Below are 16,989 nucleotides of genomic sequence, written 5' to 3'. Positions count from 1 at the left end.
GAAGAAGCTTCTTGAGTTCTAGTGTAAAATGATTCTTATGATCAAAATAAAGGAAAATGTCCCACTAACAAGTCAAGAATATCAACTACAGGACTGACAACAACCTATGAGTATCTTATAAAAGTGAGTTTTTTGGCAAGAGGAGAAAGTTCTTGGGCTTCTATGCAATAATGGAAATGGGTAAATGGAATATTAGCATATTAAATTACTAATTTATTGTTTCTAATGAAATACTTCGAGGTCAGAATTCCTGGAATGTTTCAGTTTAATACTTAAAGTGTGAAAAATTTCTCACACAAATCCTATAGAAAGAAGCAGATAACAGAGTTTTCTGTGATTTCCCATTGTCTAAAGTAGAGAGCCTCTATCATAGGAGTTTATGAAAATTACAGATTTCAGGTCCCTAGTCTCAGAGATTCTATTTCAGAAAGTATGGGAGAGAGTTCTACCATTCGCAACAGCATGGATGAACCTGGAGAGCATTATGCTAAGTGAAATAAGCCAGTCAGAGAAAGATAAATATCACATGATCTCACTCATTTGTGGAATATAATGAACAACATAAACTGATGAACAAAAACAGATCCAGAGACAGAGAAGTATTGATCAGGCTGTCAAACCTCAGAGGGAAGGCAGGGGAGGGTGGGGGGAAGGGGGAGAGATCAACCAAAGGACTTGTATGCATGCATATAAGCCTAACCAATGGACACAGACATCAGGGGGGTGAAGGCACGGGGTGGGGGGGGGGCAATGGGGACATAAGGACACATATGTAATACCTTAATCAATAAAGAAAGAAATATAAAATATGGGAAAAAAAGAGAGAGTCAGAATTTTTTCAAAGCATCCATGAAACCCTAATGCAGATGCCCCATGAGCCACATTTTGAGACACTAGCCTAGAGAATCAAGTCTGAATTTTCAGTAGTGCATTCAGGGTCTACAACATTCTAAGTATGAATTATCTTTTCCGTCTTACCTTTAACAATGTTTCTCCACTACCTTCTTCCCCAGCCACCAGCCTATTCATGCACACATTCCATGCTTACAGGCCCACTCTCTTGTTTGACTCAGTTTTAAAGATTTCCTCTCATTCCAATGCATCAAAATTATACTTTGAGTGTATCCTCTGCGTTCCAACATTTTCTCTATTTAATTACACTACCTTTCATTTTAAAATATATTTTTGCTTTATATTTCAAGATACTTTTTGGTATGTCCTTTAGTTCACTTAATATTGCATTATAGATCATAGTGAATTGGCTTACTATCTGCTTCTTCCAGTAGAGTTTAAGCCAGCGGTTCTCAACCTGTGGGTCGCGACCCCTTTGGGGGTCGAATGACCCTTTCACAGGGGTCGCCTAAGACCATCGGAAAACACATATATAATTACATATTGTTTTTGTGATTAATCACTGTGCTTTAATTATGTTCAATTTGTAACAATGAAAATACATCCTGCATATCAGATATTTACATTATGATTCATAACAGTAGCAAAATTACAGTTATGAAGTAGCAACGAAAATAATTTTATGGTTGGGAGTCACCATAACATGAGGAACTGTATTAAAGGGTCATGGCATTAGGAAGGTTGAGAACCACTGGTTTAAGCTCTTCCAAGATATTTAAGCATGTCAAAAATTATTTGCTTACTTGGCTTAATAAATCACACAGTGGTTCATATCTGATAAAATAAGATCTTCATAGTATAAAATCAAGTAATTCAATTGGTAGATTACATAGAATCAATTGATATACATAGAATTTGAAGTCTAATTTGAAGGACTCCAGTTCTCAAAATGATATTTAAGTGTTTATCCCTCCAGGTAGGATTTGTCTTGCACTGCTCAGATCCTGAAGAACTTGTTTTAGGAATAAAGTGCCTCTCCTCATAAAGAAATGGGAACGATCCATGGAGAATTATCTTCTAGCACCCAGCTGCTGGGAGTGCTCTGGTCAGCCAGCTTCAGCTGCCTGTCTCCGTAGGGGATTGCCTAGGCTGAAGAGAATTTCCTTGCCCAACACAGTCACTTTCCTTCCTTCAATGCCCACATGGAATGGTTGGGCCACATGGAGAGATAAAGGCCTAAACCTCTTACCCTGATGCACCACACCTCTGAAGGATCATTGCACCCTTAGAACTCCTTGCAAGGCCAGCTGAGGTTCTAATTAAGGTTTCATTGGGCTTAACGTCTCCCTTTGCCCAAACCTGCTTCCTTCCCTTCTCTTCTACAGGCATTGATCTCAAGAGAGCTCACTATTAAAGCTTTTGCACACTAATTTCTTTCTCCCTCTGTTTCCCAGAGAATCCAACTTGGACAACTCCTTATATTTGCTGTCCTTATATCTAGAGTACCATTCACCCTTATAGAGATAGCATGAACATTATGAGAAACTAGTGGCCTGGTGCACAAAATTCATGCACATGAAAAGGGAATTAATTAGGGGAAATATTTTAATATTGCTATTTGCCCTTTCTCTATAATAGAAGTGTGAGAGAGTAAAGGAAATTAGTAAAATGTATATGAAAATAATATATAAATTTATTAATAAACAATAACAAAATGATATAACAACAAAGACATGATATAAAAACAAAAACATGATATAAAAACAACAGTGATGCAAACAATGACTGATAGAGTGGTTAAACTTATTCTAATATCTCCCTTTATACCACATTAAGAGTGAAAACACTTTCAGAGTGCTAGACTAATTTCCCTTGTGATGAAGTATTTAGAATTTTAACTTTAATGTCACATGTTCTTTGAACTCGAGAGAAAGCAACTTATAACTGACCATGTCCGAAAACAGGTTCAGGTAGAAACATTCCTACTCTGTCTAGAGTTTGTCCTTGTGATTTATTAATAGTCATTGCAAATGCTGGCATCACGGGAAACTGTCATCGAATTAATTTAAATGGGAGGCTAGTGTCAGATGGGGACAAATCAATTCTTGGAATCAAAACAACCTTTCCTTCTGCAGATCCTATTAATACTTCAGCTTTGATAATGTTAGGTCATAATATTTTGATAATAAATCTAGTACCATTACAAAGACCCCATTTACTATTAATATTTTTCAGTAACATGATGATTGCACCACTTTCAATTTTAATTTATGATACGGCATTCCCAAAGGAGTAATACTATTAAGAAATTCAATAGCAAAATTTTTCTTTTTAGCATCATCTGTGGAATCAATGGAATCATCACTCAAATATGTGTGAAAATCTCCATCAAGTATATCCAAAATTTCTTCATTTAATTTTTGTACATGCTCATTTTTTGGACAAAGAATTGCACATTTAGATATATGTTTAATATTATCTATAGATATACTATTTCCAAAAGTAGCTTCAATAATAGATCCATTACAAATCATTTCACAGGGGATTTCAATAATATCCATTCCTAAATGAAAACTGCTATCGTTTGCCATCTCCAAGTTTTACTAACCATTTACTATAAGCAGAATCCTCTGATATCATATTTGTTGTAAGAGATAACTTTTGAAACATCCCCAAACATTGCAGTACTTTAAACTCGTTTGTACTATGGCTGATCGCCTAGCATGCGGTACAATACTGAGACATTGTCAAAAATCCCCCCCCAAGAAGGAGAACTTTCCCACCAAATGCAACATTCAAATTCATAATTTCTCTTAGTAATCTGTCTATGGCATTTATAGTATGACTGGATGCCATGGTGCATTTATCAAAAATGAGAAGTTTGGCATTTAAAATGGTTTTAGCAACTTCACTCTTTATAACGAGTCTAGAAATTGAAGAAGTTTCATTTAATAGAATTGGTAATTTATATTGGGCATGAAAGTTTCTTCCTTCGAGAAGTAAATTTGCAGCAATTCCTGTAGATGCTGTGGGTAAAACAGTACCACCACAACAGCAGGCAGTGTCACATCCCAGGCCAGGGACCCACGTAGGCAGCCTCATGTCAGCGCTGGGTGGGGACACACGCAGGCAGTGCCACGTCCCAGGTCAGGGACACAGGTGGGCAACGTCACGTTCCTGGTCAGGGACGCAGGCAGGCAGCTTCACCTCAGCGCCAAGCAGGGACGCACACAGGCAGTGTGATGTTAGTGCTGGGCAAGTCTGAGTGCGCCTCCGCTGGGGGCTGAAGTTCCCGCCCCCGCCCCTGCCCACCAGCTCCTGCCTGTGCAGCAACGTGTTGACTAGTCGTGATGGGAACACCATTAGGACCAATTAGCATATTACCTCTTTATATAAATAGACTAGAGGCCCGGTGCACAAAAATTTGTGCACTCAGGGGGGAAGGGGGGCTCCTCAGCCTGGCCTGTGCCCTCTTGCAGTCTGGGACCCCTTGGGAGATAACGCCCTGCTGGATTAGGCCTGCTCCCGGGTGGCAGAGGGCAGGCCCAATCCCTAGGTGCAGCCCCTGGTCGGGCTCAGAGCAGGGCCGATTGGGGAGTTGGGGCGCTGCCCCTTGTCATGCACAGAGCAGGGCGCATCGGGAGGTTGTGATGCCACCCTCAGTCACTCTCAGGGTAAGGCCAATTGGGGGGTTGGGGCACCATCTCCTGTCACGCTCAAGGCAGGGTCTATGGGGAGGTTGCGAGGCCACCCCCTGTCATGCACAGAGCAGGGCCCATCAGGGGGGTTGGGGCTCCATACCCTGAAATGCACAGAGCAGGGCCAATCAGGGGGTTGGGGCGCTGCCCCCTATCAGGCACAGAGCAGGGCTGATCAGGGGGTTGGGGCGCCTTCCCCTGTCATGAACAGAGCAGGGCCGATAGGGAGGTTGTGGCCCCGCCCCCTGTCACACACAAGGCCACAGGGCAATCAGGGGGTTTGGGCGCTGCCCCCGTCATGCTGATCCAGGTGCTGGGAGGCATATTACCCTTTTACTATACAGGATAGAGGCCTGGTGCATGGGTGGGGCTGGCTGGTTTGCCCTGAAGGGTGTCCTGGATCAGGGTGGGGGTTCCCACTGGGGTGCCTGGCCAGCCTGGGTGAGGGGATGATGGCTGTTTGCAGCTGGTCACACACCCTTTAGGGTGGGAGTCCCCGCTGGGGTGCCTGGCCAGTCTGGGTGAGGGGCTGAGGGCTGTTTTCAGGTCGACTGAAGCTCCCAACTGCTCCTTTTTTTCTTTTCTTTTTTTTAAATTCTGGGCCAGCTTTAGCTCTGAGGCTCCAGCTCTTAGGCCTCTGATGCTGAAAGAAGGTAACTGGTTTGTTTCGGTTCTATAATCGAAACTCTGTATCAACTCCAGCTCTGAGATCCCGGGCTCGCTGAAAGCAGGTTTCTGGGGTTTTGTTTAACTTCTATATTTGTAACTATGTTTCAAACTGCAGGCTCAGAGGCCGGCAATGCAGGCGGGGAACGTTGGAGTCCTCTGTCACTGGAGCAAGCAAGCCTCATGTTAGTTTCAAGCTGCCTGACTGCCAGCCGCCATCTTGGCTGGCATTTAATTTTCACATCTCGCTGATTAGCCAATGGGAAGGGTAGCGGTCATACCCCAATTGCCATGTTTCTCTTTTATTAGATAGGATAGTCAACAAATGCTTACTTGGTATCAGCTGTACACCTAATATTAAATATATATATTTTTATATTACTCCTTCCAAATCCCAAATTTGTATGTGCTCCTGGCACATGCATGCCTTTAGCTTTCACTTAAAATATTACCTCCTTGGAGGGGCTCTCCCTGGCTACCCTGTCAAAATAACTGCCCCCAACAGGGCTTCTCTATATGCTTTTATTCTAATCCATAACAGTTACCACTATTTGAAATTATATTGTATGTTTTATGTTTATAAACTCTGGTTTGTTTCTCTAGTAGAATGCAAGCTATATAAGGGTGGGGACTTTGTCTTGTCACCATTTTAGCTCCAGTACCTAGAAGAGATACATGGTAGATCCTCAAAACTTCATTGTTGAACGAATACACGTATTTTAACCTTATTCAGCAGATGGAATATTTGTATAAGTAAACCACTCTTGTCTAATTTAAATTCTTAGAATCTTTCTTTGTCTCTAAGAAAGTAATTTTCTTTTTATTCTGAAATAATTTAAAGTAGCTAATAACTACATTGGTATAAAGTAAGAACTGCGTTTGAGTCACACAGTTGACAAATTCTTAGAAAAAAAGAGAATGAGAGAAAACTCATTCCAATAAGTGGAATATTCTCTGGCCAAATTAATAACTTTGCAACAAATGGCGAGCAGGGAGTATGATGGATAACAATATACTGTGTTGCAGGGCATTTAACAGTGTAACATGACATTAAATTCTGGAGGGGAGCTTTTTGAAAAATCAGTGTGAAGACTCCCACTGTTGAGACTGCAGCTGTTCTGTGGAGTGGCAGAGACATGCTCAGGAGAATTTTGAACTCTGCCTAACAAGCCCCTCCATGGCTGTGAACTCCCCGCCGGTTGCCTGTTAGCCTCCTGTCTGGCAGAAGGACTATTGCTGCTGCGCTGACATTCATCACCCAGAGTTCTGGCCCAGTGCTGCCACTCCCAGGCCAGCTGCTCACTCAAAACCAACACTTTGGTGCACTAGACAGAAGTTGTCCCTGGGGTGGTGAACTGTGAAGGGGAGGAGGCCAGGATATTGGAAACATTTCCTCCCCAAAATGATGTCTTTTGAGCTTAAAACCATAGAATATTTCAAAGTGGTCTATAAAATAATTCTTGAAAAAGAAGGCATTTAAGATTATTCATATAATCTACCTGTATATATAAAACCCTAATATGCAAATAGTCCAAATGGTGGAATAACCAGACAACCGAACAACCAGCCACTATGATGTGCGCTGAGTACCAGGGGGCGCACGCAGAACATGGTGGGCTTCAGCAGCAGGTGGCAGAGCGCGGAATATGGAGGGCATTGGCTATGGCAGGATGGTGGAGCAGGTGAGCAGAGGCACCAGACCAAGGTGGGGTGCCAGTTGCTGTCATCTGGGCGAGCCTCTGGTAGTTACTGAAAATTCTTTGCTCCAGTGCACCACAGTCCTGTAGGGCGCTCACACCCGCTGCTGACACCAGAGCCCCTGCTTGCACCCGTTGCTGGCAGTGGCTCTGGCCCTGATCGCTCAGCAACATCAGCAGGTGTGAGCAGTGGCTGCCGGCCCTGATCACCCCTTAGGGCTTCTCCACCTGCCCCTGCTCCTAAGTTGAGACCAGGTCTGGCAGCCACCTTTCACACCTGCTGCTGGCACCCAAACCAATTGCTCCACGCCACCAGTGGTTGCAAGCGGGGCTGGTACCACCAGTACCTGGGAGGGGCAGCAGCAGGAGTGGGGCTGCCAGCAGACAGGGGACCGGGGGTCTTGGCAGATGGCGCCGAGTATGGGACAAGACCCTCCCCTGTGCCCACCTCAGCCTCGCGGCCCACAGTTCCTTTCAAGGTGCATGAATTTGTGCACTGGGCCCCAGTATATATATAAAACCCTAATTTGCAAATAGACTGAACAGCAGAACAACTGAACAACCAGTCGCTGTAATGTGTGCTGACCACATGGCGGGCATCGGCCGCGGAGGGATGGTGGAGCAGGTGAGCTGGGGTGTGAGACCAAGGTGGGGTGCCAGTTACTGTCATTGGGGTGAGCCCCTGATTGTTACTGAAAATTCTTTGCTTCTGTGTGTCATGGTCCCGTCCGGTGCTCACTGCTGGTCCCGATCACTCGGCGCTGTCAGTAGGTGCAAATGATGGCTGCTGGCCCTGATTGCCCCTGAGGGCTTCTCCACCTCCCCCTGCTTCTCATAACAGTGCTGGCCCCACTCCCACCTGCTGCTGGCACTAGCCCCAATCACTACACACCGTTAGTGGGTGTGAGTGAGGCCGGTTCTGTCAGAGCATGGGAGTGGTGGCAGCAGGAGTGGGGCTGTCAGCAGAAAGGGCCTGGGGGCTATGGCAGAAGTGGCCAGGAGGGGGCATGAAGGATGGGCCAAGACCCACCCCTGTGCCCACCACAGCCTTGCATCCCACAGTTCCTTTCAAGGTGCACGAATTCATGCACTGGGCCCCTAGTCATACTAATAAAGGAGGAGGGACATATTGGGAGCTGGTATTACTGAATGAGATATTTTCTTGAGAGAAATAATTTCCAGAATATGTAGATACCCACTGCAAAATTGCTCCTAACTCTGGCTTTAATATAGTGATACACAAGGCAACTGAAATATGAAAGCTAGAGCAGATATCTTTAAAGTCAGTCCTTACACTGGGGAAAAAAATAAAACTAGTCAAAAACACCTTACGTAAAACAAAACAATAAAAGTCTCTGTAGGTAATAAGATGCATATGGCTAGTGTGAACAATATCAGAAATAGTCAACAATTTTTATCTAGTGTCAGTTCTGCACCCACTAGTATGCATACACTCCTGCCCTAGGTCATTATTATTAACTCAGCATGGATTTGTGAAAACTGAGGATAAGAGTAGAGTCAGCCAGGCCAGGTTAGAAAAGGTCCTGGATGCTCTGGCCCCTCCAGCACCCCCTCCAGTGCACTAGGCTTCCATGTCCCCACCTTCTCTCGGCCCACGGAGGGCAACCAGTGCTTCCCTACTTTCAGCATTTTCCAATCTGATATTTTTTATACTTGGAATATTCCTCTGCCTCCCTTGTTGCTGTGCCAATTGCCATCCATCCCTTAGGGCTATTTAAATGTTCCTTCCTGAGAGAGGCCTTTCCTGACCTCCTTACACCTGCACAGGTCTAGAAACCAGCACTCCCCTCCTAGGGTTAGCAAATGGTGGGGGAGGGGATACACACGGGGTGGGCAAAAGTAGGTTTATAGTTGTGAGTAATTGAAACACGAGGTTTATTCTTGTATTGTCATTTTTTAATTATTGTCTTATTTTCCATATGAACAATTGTAAACCTACTTTTGCCCACCCCTGTATATATGTAATATATGTAATTTTTAGTATATGATTATGCCATGCAATATTTGAGACATACCAAAAGTTACTAATTATCTGAAATTCAATTTAACTGGACATCTTTTATTTTGTCTTGCAAGCTTCCCCCGGTCCTCTGAATTTCTGTTTCTGTTAGGTCTCTTATTTATAGTGGCCTGTACTTTAACTTAGAGTCATTTTTCATATTTCAGTTATAAAATTATTTGTGTGGTTATTCTTTTTAATATGTATCTTCCTTCCCCCTCTCCCTGACTAAACAGTGCTTCTGTGCTCATCTAGTAATTTTATTAGGTGGAAAAGTACCTGACTTAAGTGCTCAAAACTCTGATGACATAAAGCCATGTTCAAAGCCCAGTATGTGTGATCCCAAAGTCAATTATTCTTTGCACCGCTCCACATGGTTGTATAAGAAAGATAGATATTTGTCACAACACACATCATATAAACTTACAAACATTTAGAAACAAATTCTAATTTACAAGCTAATAATAGTAGACAATACTATCAGATCAGCATCCCTTTTCTTCTGATGATGCTAATTGCTCATGCCCCATCCTAGATATTTTATCAGTAACATTGTTGACCCTCTCAGCATTTTATTTTATGTGATAGAAACCTAAATGTAGCTCCCTGCAGGATATGGACATGGTTATTTCCTTTAATGGAACACAGTTTCACTGCTGAAAATATGGCACACTGTGTTGTTACTGTTTCTGTTCATGAACAAAAACTTCTAAACCATGCAAGGGTGATTTAGTGATCCTCTATCTGGTCAAAGGCTTACCCTTCCCAAATAGGCTTTTGCACAATGAAGTGCAATGTTCATGAGCTGCCACTGCCATGAGCTTTACGTAAGCAGCCTCTAGGAACTGATTTCATAGCCAACTCCAAAATGATGGGTGGCCAGGATTCACTGTGCTGCTGTCAACTTTGCTTACACTGGTTATATTATTTTGGTACAGAAAAGCAGAGAGGACTTGGGATAAATGTGTTTGTTATTTCCTTTTAAAAATTCTCTAATAGAAGTATTCATAGAGCTATATAAAGACAGAACTTCTCTTATAGACAATTGAAGAGTGGTAGGTCTGTCAGCAAGACTATTCTCAGGCTTTTCTCATCTACATGTACAAATCAGGGACATCAAATAGTAATGTCCGCAGCACAAAGACCTTTGCTTTCTCCTCAATGACGGTTAGACCGCTCATATTTCTAGAAATTCTTAAAAGAGTCTCATGTTCTTCAGCACCTACTTATATCCTTCTCTCTGACCACATCAGTTCTGCAAGCCCCAGACTCTCACTCTCAGAGTGGTTTCAGTTGGAATTAATGCTGAGGACCCAGCCCCAGAGGTCTGCATATCAAGAGGATCCATTCCTGCTTTGTTCAGAGCAATTAGTCATATGCACTGCCTCCTCGCCCCATCTTGTAAACAGCGAAATTAATACTTGCTCTATTTACTTCTCATGTCTTTTTGAGAAAATGAAATGAGTTAATAGGTGTGAAAGCATATTGAGAAAATTGAAAGTACTAGACAGCTATATGAGATTGATAATTCTCTCTGAACATGATGCTAACTTGTATTATGAGACCTCTATTTAGAAAGATAAGACCAAATATAAATCTCCACATTCCAATACACATGAAAGATGGAACTTTAAAGGTAATTCATTATTTTTTAAAAGATAAACCTATTTGGAAGTTACATATTCTTTTATTTGTTTTCAGATCTGAAACAATCACCCATAATATTGCCTCTGGCCATAATTAATATTAGAAACATAAGCCATTTATCAAATACATGCTGGCTAAATTATCAAGAATGTTTCAGAAGAGATTGTGTCTAAATTTTTTCTATTCGATTAACAAAGATAAAATAAATACTAGGCCTATGAAATACCAAGTGCGGTTAAATTCAATTTTTATTAAGCTTTATGGGCGAAGTTTCCACTGAGAATTCACTGTTTTATTATTACTATTTCTTAAAACTTGATACACTAATAGAATTGAGAATTATACATACAATCTCCTCATATGTGTAGGTGAGGAAACTGAGGACCAAGGGGATGAAACATTCTTCCACCATGGTCGGCAAACCGCAGCTCGTGAGCCACATGTGGCTCTTTGGCCCCTTGAGTGTGGCTCTTCCACAAATACCGTGTGGGGGCCCACAGGTACAGTGCAATTGAAACTTTGTGGCCCATGCACAGAAGTCAGTATTTTGTGGAAGAGCCACACTGAAGGGGCCAAAGAGCCGCTGTTTGCCGAGCCGCAATTTGCCGACCACTATCCTAGAAGATCAGAGACTACAGTTTGTCTGATTCCTTGGCTAATCTTTGTTGATGCCCTCCTACTGGCTTATCCTCAGAGTTCCATAAAATTATAGTCAGTATTTACAAATTGATCCAGATACAAAAATGATTTAAACAAATTAAATAGAATATCATGTTAATATTTTAAAAAATTAATGGCTTGGAATTAAACTAGGAAAATATATTGTGTTGTAGGCTGGGAGTAGGTAGTTTGGTTAGAAAAGTAAAAAGGAAAATTGGTTTTTGTGTAATACTTTGAAAACAAGTTATTTAAATTCAATAAACATTTATTAAAATCCTACTATAGTGCTGGGATTAAATAAAATTATATATAACTATAACTATTATATATCTATATCTTTATAACATATAAACATAGTATTTCATTGATTTACTCAGCAAATGTTGAGTGTATATTGTATATCAACTAGGCAGTGGGTATGCCTTTAAACTTACGTAAATGAAAGACAGTATTTCTCAGGGGGCTGTTGATCAAGTGGAATGTATGAAAGTATGCATCAATTAACTTGGAAAAACAGTTTCTGAATAGTTCTTGGAAATTACTGAGGCTTTCGCATAACATTATACTAGAAGAACAACTTCAGAGTGTTAAATATTAAAATACTGGAATGAAATATACACGCTAATCTACATTATAATGTACTGATTTAAATTAGGAAAACTTATGTCTTCTTTGGAAAAGATGTGTAGAAGAAAAGAGTGGGGGAAAATTACCTTTATTGTATATTTTTATTCTTAACTTAAGAAACCACAACTAAATGTTGAGTTCTCATTTTTCTCTAAAATTATAGTTCAAAGAAAGCTAGTACCAAGTGCTTTCTCATGAGTTAAAACTAATGAACAATGACATAAAAGCCAATATGGCATAAAAAAGAAGCTAATGAAAAATTTGAGAAGAAAATATGCATCATCTGTAAAGTATCATCACTTGCTCTCACTTTAAGAAATTTAGACATATTATCTGACGCCATGCTTTCTTGAAAGATTTTTTAATATAAATCCAAAAACCTATTCACTACTTTTTCAAGTAAAATATTAAATTAAATTACTTCTTTGAGAGACTAAGGAAATTCAACTCATAAAATCATGTCTATGTGCCAGTGCTATCAATTTTACCACTCATTTTCATTTTTTTAAAAGTAAGTGCTTAAAGAGTTGTAGCTTACTTTCAACTAACATTTGAACTAGGTTGTTATGATTGTCTGTTAAAGGAAGCAACTCAGTAAATATAAGACTTATCTCATCTTAAAAAGATTTACCAATAAATGTCAAAAAGTGTACTCCTTTTAACCAGACAAGGCAGAAACCATAGAAAGCGACCTTCCTTTCTGTATCTCTTCTACAGAAGACATCTGTTCTTAGCCAATTGATGACTTCTACTTAGTAGTTTGTGTTTGAAAGAAGGAAAGTACCTACCATCTTACTGGAAGGTTATGGAAGGTTCTAGACACCTTTGATTATTTATTATCCTTTTTTTTTCTTTGAATATCTATTCTTATTTCTTTTTCTTTTCATTTCACTAATTTCACCTTTGGACTCTGATAATGCCCTTCTTTCCTAAAAACTTCTCTTTGGAATGGTTTTCAGAGCAACTACCAGTTTTTCTATTGCTAATGTTTCTTTTTTTCTTCTTCTTTATATCCTATAATTGAGTACATTCTATATCACTTAAAAAATTCCTATCCAACTGAGTCCTCCTCCCCCCACTCAGGATTCTGACTTTCATGTCTATACTAATAATTAGCAACTCTGGTTGCCACTTCTGCTTTCTATACTCATTTTTAGGCTCATATTTCAAATGCCTTTGAGATATTTAAACCTGAAAATCCCATAAAACCGAACATGCCCTCACCAAGCTTATCCCTCACCCAAACCAACTCTATTTCCCAACTGTTCTCCCTTTGCCAAAAAAAACCATGTCTAAATTATTAGACCTTGAGTCTTCTTTTATTTATTTTTTCTATATCAAAGAATGTTCCAAATGTAGACCTCTGGCATTCAGTTTTCATTTCAATAAATATCACATAATTCAATAAAATCTGCCAAATTAGAAAGATTTAACCAGTGATCGATTAGCTAAGACAGACAATTTTCAATTTAAGTGCTTAGGAGAACTAAGGGGTGTCTTAACTGGTTGGAGGTTTCATTTGAAAACAGAAATTATGCACGTTCAGAAATCAGAACATTTTATTTGATCACTATCCCATTATTAAAAAAAAATCAACATGTGAATTTAAAACCTTAGATTTTCTTTATCCTTTTAAATATTTAATTATTTCTATTCCCTTCAGGCCCTCACTATACTCTGCCTCTGAGAGCACTGGACATTTTAAGGGAGATCATGTCTTTTTTATCATTTGTATGGAATAATGAAATATTATCCAGAAACCCAACATAACAACAGATAAAGAAATGCTATGTGTAAAAATGTGTGTAGTGAACTAACATCAACTCCAAATTAAACCAGCTAGATTCCAGAAAAATAGAATGTTACAGATGGTAGTAACATAAGGTTTATAGAAACACAAAATGCAGTATTTCTAACAAACATACTTGTTTCCAATTTTTTTAAAAATAAATAAGTTTTGTATAATTTCATGTTTTCCCACCAAAGTTTCTTTCAGCACACAAACAGCTTTTTCTCCTCGGGCATCTCCCAAACCTAGAATTAAGTACTTGAAATGTACATTGTAGAGTCACCGAGATTTCTGTAATTATGTTAGAGTTTCTAGAATAACTGATGTGTAACCTTTTCTGAAGATTTTTTTCAAAGTTCTTATTAGTCCTTTACCAGTTCTGTTTGTTCTCTTAACAGCTCATTTAGTGGGAAGGAGGGATGTTGTTCAATAGCATCACAGCTGGCTTTCTCTAGCTGGTAACTACCTGCCTACTACACTGGATTACACTTTTATTGCAAATACAACAAATAGCCTTTAGCCACTCTGCTGTTTCAAGGACTTCGAAAGTTCTACCTCATCGAATATTGACTTTTTGCAACTTTTGCCACCAGGTGCAAATCGTATTTCAATGGCATGCTGATCTTCAGGAGAGTTTTGCTTTTACAGACATTCTCCAGGGACACTGGATGTACAATACTTTTTGTTCAAGAGTAGCTGATGCTTTGTAGAGCTTTACAGAGACTTGCAAGACAATGGTGGCTCTAGAGACTCACTAAAATCATGCTGTGCTCCATGAGACGTAGCACTAATATCATATCAAACTCAGTAGGGGACTGAAGGTACACAATGGAGTTGTAGTCAACAGACTAGATTTGGATGGTAGTCTATGACAAATAATTTAGGTGAGCCTCTTTTTCCAGACCTTGTCCATCTTGCTCCAGCCTTAGTCACAGAATTAGCATAGTGTAAATAAACACTAAAGCATACCTTTTAAGACTTTCATCTTTAGATTTTGTAATTACACAATAAAATTCCCAGAGTAAAAGATCTTCTAGTGTGTATATTTTCTGTTGTTATAAGCTTTATAAGAGAATAGTTCCTGTTCTCTTTGTGAGTTATCCTGATCTACTTATATAAAAACCCTGGGTGTAACATCATGACCTGAGGCGCGACCAACCGGAAGGAAGTCAGTCCTGCAGGGGTTGTCTTGGAAACGGCTGCACCCTCCCCCCAAGCTGTTTCCTGGAGCTGTTTCCTGTGAGGGTGGGGTTTGAGGCAGGAACCCATCCTCGGAGCATGGAGGCATATCTTTATAAAGTGTGCCGTGCTAGCACCACCAAGGGTGAACCTGAGTGGGGGTGGCTAAAAGGCTTAGAAAAGACAGACAAGAGAATGAAAGCTGGGTCTCGGTGGGACGCTGCTTCTCTGAGAGACAGCAACCACGCCCACAGTCGTGTCTTTATTTTATAGCAGATGCCATGAGGCAAAGTAAGGGCGTGGCCAAGATGTTTACAACATTCTCCTGGGTTTCAGTACTACTCAACTACATGCACCTGAACTCTATCAAGCCTACATCACTAAGGCACATTGGGCCATGTGTTTGGACCATAGGTTCAAGTTTACAACTATAGCTGTTGGCTATAATTGTGCTGGGAGGGCCCTGCCCTCCAAGCTGGGACTTGCAAGTGTCAATGAGAGGATTGTACCCTCTCATCAGTCCAAGGCTTGAACCTGTCCAAAACATTGTAGCAGCTCCCCACAATAAAGTTTTAATAAAGCAGCTCCCCTCTAATACATTATATTAGAGGTTGTGGTGGTACTGTTTTACCCACAGTGTCTACAGGAATTGCTGCAAATTTACTTCTCAGTGGAAGAACCTTTCATTCCCAATATAAATGACCAATTCCATTACATGAAACTTCTTCAATTTCTAGACTCATTATAAAGAGTGAAGTTGATAAAACTATTAAAAAGGCCCAACTTCTCATTATTGATGACTTCACCATGGCATCCAGTCATGCTATAAATGCCATAGACAGATTACTAAGAGAAATTATGAATTTGAATGTTGTATTTGGTGGGAAAGTTCTCCTTCTTGGAGGGTATTTTGGACAATGTCTCAGTATTGTACCGCATGCTATGTGATCAGCCATAGTACAAACGAGTTTAAAGTACTGTAATGTTTGGGGATGTTTCAGAAAGTTGTCTCTTACAACAAATATGATATTAGAGGATTCTGCTTATAGTGAATGGTTAGTAAAACTTGGAGATGGCAAACTTGATAGCAGTTTTCATTTAAGAATGGATATTATTGAAATCCTCTGTGAAATGATTTGTAATGGATCTATTATTGAAGCTACTTTTGGAAATAGTTTATCTATAGATAATATTAAAAGTATATCTAAACATGCAATTCTTTGTCCAAAAAAAATGAGCATGTTCAAAAATTAAATGAAGACATTTTGGATATACTTGATGGAGATTTTCACACATATTTGAGTGATGATTCCATTGATTCCACAGATGATGCTGAAAAGGAAAATTTTGCCATTGAATTTCTTAATAATATTACTCCTTTGGGAATGCTGTGTCATAAATTAAAATTGAAAGTGGTGCAATCATCATGCTATTGAGAAATCTTAATAGTAAATGGGGTCTTTGTAATGATACCAGATTTATTATCTAAAGATTATGACTTAACATTATCAAAACTGAAGTATTAACAGGATCTGCAGAGGGAGAGGTTGTTCTGATTCCAAGAATTGATTTGTCCCCATCTGACACTGGCCTCCCATTTAAATTAATTCGACGACAGTTTCCTGTGATGCCAGCATTTGCGATGATTATTAATAAATTACAAGGACATACTCTAGACAGAGTAGGAATATTCCTACCTGAACCCGTTTTTGCACATGGTCAGTTATATGTTGCTTTCTCTCTAGTTTGAAGAGCATGTGACATTACAATGAAAGTTCTAAATACTTCATCACAAGGGAAATTAGTATAGCACTCTGAAAGTGTTTTCACTCTTAATGTGGTATACAGGGAGATATTAGAATAAGTTGAATCACTTTATCAGTCATTTTTTGCATCACTGTTGTTTTTATATCATGTTTTTGTCATTTTTATATCATGCTTCTGTTGTTTTTATATCCTTTTGTTACTGTGTATTTATTAATAAATTTATATATTATTTTCATATACATTTTACTAATTTCCTTTACTCTCTCACACTTCTATTATAGAGAAAGGGCAAATAGCAATATTAAAATATCTCCACTAATTAATTCCCTTTTAATGTGCACGAATTTTGTGCACCAGGCTACTAGTATATACAAAGAGCTAAGTGCT

Source organism: Myotis myotis, unplaced genomic scaffold, assembly GCF_014108235.1.
Source record: "Myotis myotis isolate mMyoMyo1 unplaced genomic scaffold, mMyoMyo1.p scaffold_m19_p_2, whole genome shotgun sequence".
In the NCBI taxonomy this organism is placed as follows: Eukaryota; Metazoa; Chordata; class Mammalia; order Chiroptera; family Vespertilionidae; genus Myotis; species Myotis myotis.
This window is presented reverse-complemented; position numbering follows the sequence as displayed.